Source organism: Podarcis melisellensis (assembly GCF_964234715.1).
Source record: "Podarcis melisellensis genome assembly, chromosome: 2".
Classification (NCBI taxonomy): Eukaryota; Metazoa; Chordata; class Lepidosauria; order Squamata; family Lacertidae; genus Podarcis; species Podarcis melisellensis.
Genome location: NC_138529.1, coordinates 7,708,311 through 7,713,407, shown reverse-complemented (window position 1 = coordinate 7,713,407; position 5,097 = coordinate 7,708,311). Strand labels below are relative to the sequence as shown.

General features: G+C 47.2%; 1 long non-coding RNA gene across 5 annotated transcripts in view; it reads left to right on the top strand.

Annotated features, from left to right (window-relative positions):
• The window catches only part of LOC309363003, a 227,142-nt gene that overhangs the window by 14,846 nt on the left and 207,199 nt on the right, over positions 1 to 5,097 (top strand). The gene's annotated exons all lie outside the window — the stretch shown is intronic.

Sequence of the window (5,097 nt, the reverse complement as noted above, 5' to 3'; positions counted from 1 at the left end):
CCACACACTGGTTTGGGAGGTACAGATCAGGTGCGTTCATGTTGGAATTCACAGAAATCAAATCACTCTACCATTCCTACCACTGTATGATTCTGGGGGGTGGGGGGCAGGATGAATCCAGGAGGTGCTACCTGAATAATCTTGATTCTTTATGGACACTATGTGATTTCTGTTCCTCTTCTAGATTTGAATTTTTGCTTTGAGAACTTTTTGTAAGCCACTTGGAGAGCCTCTCTGGGCTCAGAAATGGAACAAAAGCATTCTAAATCAGAGGTAGCCTGGTATTTGTTGGACCACAGCTCCCATCATCCCCAAAAAGCATGGCCAGAGGTTATGGGATGATGGAAATCGTAGCCTGTGGGACGTGCGTGGTGCTGTGGGTAAAACCTCAATGCCTAGGACTTGCTGATCGCAAGGTCGGCGGTTCGAATCCCCACGATGGGGTGAGCTCCCATCGTTCGGTCCCAGCTCCTGCCCACCTAGCAGTTCGAAAGCACCCCTAAGTGCAAGTAGATAAATAGGTACCACTTTATAGCGGGAAGGTAAATGGCGTTTCCGTGTGCGGCACTGGTGCTGGCTCACCAGATGCCGCTTAGTCATGCTGGCCACGTGACCCGGAAGTGTCTCCGGACAGCGCCGGCTCCCAGCCTCTTGAGCGAGATGAGCGCGCAACCCTAGAGTTGGACACGACTGGCCTGTACAGGCAGGGGTACCTTTACCTTTACTAGTACCCATCATCCCCAAACAGCATGGCCAGAGGTTATGGGATGATGGAAATTGTAGCCCAACAACTGGAGAGAACCACATATGCTATGTGTGTTCTAAATAATATGATAAAATTATCATATTATTTACCACTAGTAGTAATAGTGGTAGTGGAATACAGAGCACCCCTGGTCTTATGTACAGTATAGCATCTTATGCTACAGGTGAAGAGCTCTGGTCCTTCGTACGTTAGAGGCAGATGCCACACTGCCAACAGTACTAAGTACTAAACAACCTGGCAGAAAGCCCACTCCTTGGCAGGATATTAACCTCATTATTTGAAAGAACCTGCCTTGGCCTGAAGCAATGTATGATCTGAGTAGGCAGTAATGTTGCACACAACCAGTCAAAAGCAGCCAAATGTGGGGGGGATCCAAGGCAGGTGGGTCCTATCAAATACCATCCCTGAGGAGCACATTGTTACATGTTTCATGTTCCAAGCTGGAGTTGCTTCAAACTGCCATGTGCCTCAGGGGGTAAAGAGAGGGATGTTTATTAAAAATCTAATATGAGGTGTTGGGGGGGAGGAATTCCTCTGTTGCCTCGTGACCTGATTATTCTATAGCTTCTTGATAGGTCTCATTCTCAACTATCAGTCTTTTCTACCTTTTCTTTGTGAGTATAGCCACAGGTTGTATGTGTGTTGCATCTTCCTGTTTTTAAGGAGGTCTCCTACGGGTATCATTAAAGTAAGGATATGCTTTAATTCTGGAGGGTGAGAGGGATCAAGAATATAGTGAAAACATATAAGCACATATTGGGGCCAGCCTATCCATGATGTAGGCTGAGGCAACCACCTCAGACGGCACCCCTAACTGCCTCCAGTATCACTGTACTGGGCAGTTAAGGGGGGCACTGGGGGTGCAGCAACATCAGAGCAGGGAGGCACCTTCCCATTTTGCCTCAGGTGATGAAACTGCATGCGCTGCCATGACACATAATATATAGCGGCCGGTGAAGCCAATCTACACATTCAGAAAGAGTGCATGGTACAACTTTCCGCAGACAGTACCACTTTGGACTCAAATGCATGATGGAAGGGAAGGGGGTCATATATATGAATTCTCCCCAATGCAATAACTGCTTGCTCATAGAAAATTAAGATTTCGGGATGATTAAGGCTATAAAACATGTGTTGGCAATGATGACTTCTTAATAAGCAAAGACTTTTTTTATGTAGGAAAGCGTTCAAATATGACTGCTGTCACCAGTCCAGAAGATCATATGCCTTTCTTCTCCCCAAGCACAGAACAAGTTCCATTCTGGAATTGTGTATCAGGAGTTCTGGTACGGGGGTTGGCGTATGACAAATGTAGGGCTGGCTCACATACAACTCGGGCAGTGATGGTCTTTAAACATAAGGAACATGTAGGAAATAATCATGTGATGTTCACCCTCAGGCTTGTGCATGTGTGCAGATTCCATCCACCCAAAGAGGTGTAAGCATGCATGCTTCACATCACACACTCTAGGAACATAAGAAGCCACCCAGCATGAGGCCACATTATTTGTCCATCTAGGCCAGTATTGTCTACTCTGATGGGCCCAAATGTTCCTCAGTCAGAGGTCTTTCACATCACCTGCTATATGAATATTGCTTTTTTTAAAAAATGGAGAAGGGAGTTAAATCCAGGACTTTCTGCATGCAAACATGTGCTCTGCTGCTGAACTATAGTCCCTTCCCTATGTTGTGTGTCAGGCATAAGAAACCTGTGACCCACCAGATTTGGTAGACTCTACCTCACACCATACATACAGACATACCTGCAATTGTATGCCACCTTTCCGCAGTTCAAACTATGCTGCAATATGGCCAATGGCCGATGGCTGATGGGGGTTGACATTGAACTGCATCTAGAGGGCCATTCCCTACCCCTACTCTATGTGGGAAGGAAAGGAAGTTGTATGTGAACCACACACTCCGCCTCACCTCACTGTACATCAGAGAAGCCAACTTGAATAAAATCTTGGGAAGGGGGGCCAGGTAAGCCATGCCCCACATAATATATCACATGACACGGTGCATGCACACCATTTGAATAGCAATGCCCATCGATTTGGGGGGGTCCTGGCACCCTCAAATATTTTATTGGGGGGGGGCAAAGACCTCTCGGCCCCGAGGAGTTGGTGCCTATGATGTACATAGAACACAGATGCCAGGACTATATGTGAGTGTGAGATGCCTCTTTTCCCTAGCTAATGTATGGATAGATGAAAAAGATTCCATAATAAAAACGGTGAGATTTCACAGTACAGTAGTACCTCGGGTTAAGTACTTAATTCATTCCAGAGGTCCATACTTAACCTGAAACTGTTCTTAACCTGAAGCACCACTTTAGCTAATGGGGCCTCCTGTGCTGCTGCCGTGCCGCTGGAGCACAATTTCTGTTCGCATCCTAAAGCAAAGTTCTTAACCTGAAGCACTATTTCTGGGTTAGTGGAATGTGTATGTAACCTGAAGTGTATGTAACCCGAGGTACCACTGTAACTTATAATTGCCCGTGAGCTCAAAGATTTTCTTCCACAGTATATCTGTGATGGTGAGAAGTGCCCAGTGCTCAGCAACTTACCCATGGAGGTTAAGCCCCACCCTGAACTCCAGCCACCAGCCTCTGAGTAGCCCTGTTCATCTATTGCAAATGTGTAGCGCACTCCTGTGTTGAAGGGGAAGCAGTCTTGCACTACAGTCCCTGATATCACAAGCCCCGCCCCTGAATTCCCCCGGACATCCACCCATTGAGCATTCCTGCTTTCAAAAGGTGAATACCCAACACCCATGTGATGCCTGGCTAGGGCTTATTGGCTGGGTCAGCAGGCAGTCCCCACCTTGAGTGTAGGCACAACCAGGTAGCTCAGGAGGTGCGTGCCCTTTGCTCACTGCTGAGATAACTTATGCTCTTCTCACAGCCAATGAGGAAATGGGGTTCCATTGGGGATGTTTTCCATTGGGATTCCGTTGGGGATGTTTTCTCATTAGTCATTGCAGAAAAGTGCATTCCTGCTAACTATCTGTCCTCCAGAGATTTTCTGTTTTGGGATGGGAGCTATAGATGGGATGTTCCATCAGTCCCTGACCCCTGCCCCCTCCTCAAAAAACCTGGGAGATAGTATGTTTTCACAAACAAGCATTCTTTTCTCATTCTGGGATTGTGCCATACAAGCCCAGCAGTAAAGTGAAAGATCAGTACTTTGGGGGAGTTACAGATAGATAGCCGTGTTGGTCTGCCATAGTCAAAACAAAAAAATAAAATAAAAAAAATTCTTTCCAGTAGCACCTTAAAGGCCAACTAAGCTAGTTCTTGGTATGAGCTTTCGTGTGCATGCACACTTCTTCAGATACCTGAAGAAGTGTGCATGCACACGAAAGCTCATACCAAGAACTAACTTAGTTGGTCTTTAAGGTGCTACTGGAAAGAATTTTTTTTGTTTTTACTTTGGGGGAGGTCCTGACATCTCAGAAGGAAAGCACGGTGAGAGCAAGTGATGGGTGGTTGGGCAGTGAGCCCCTCACCTAAAGGGCTATAATGGTAGCCAGGCCTACTTTAGATGAACTCAGGCTTGCAAGATCAAACTGTTTGAATGGGGGAAGCAGAGAGAGAACGTGTGTTAGGGTGCCATTCTGAGCTGCTGTGTCACAAACCCTTTTTTTTCAACACAAGGCAACAGTTCGGAATAATATTGGCAGCATATTAACAGCCCAGCACACCACAGATTTATACGGTTGTACCACTTGTTACGAGGGATGCGGGTAGCACTATGGGTTAAACCACAGAGCCTAGGACTTGCTGATCAGAAGGTCGGCAGTTCAAATCCCCGTGACGGGATGAGCTCACATTGCTCGGTCCCAGCTTCTGCCAACCTAGCAGTTCGAAAGCACGTCAAAGTGCAGGAAGATAAATAGGTACTGCTCCGGCGGGAAGGTAAATGGCGTTTCCGTGCACTGCTCTGGTTCGCCAGAAGCGGCTTAGTCATGCTGGCCACATGACCCGGAAGCTGTATGCCGGCTCCCTCGGCCAATAAAGTGAGATGAGCGCCGCAACCCCAGAGTCGGCCACGACTGGGCCTAATGGTCAGAGGTCCCTTTACCTTTACCTCTTGTTACATCATTCTCCAGTTGCATTTTTCCAGGATACGAACGCAGCAAACCCAGAAGTGTATACTTCCGGGTTTCGCCATGCACGCATGTGCAGAAGCACTCTATCATGCCTCCCGCATGCGCAGAAGCGGCACTCTAGTTGTGGACTTTTCAGGGACTTTTCAGGAACAGATCAAGCCCATAACCAGAGGTATCACTGTATTGAATTAAATGTCACCCCCTCTTTGAAGGGAACC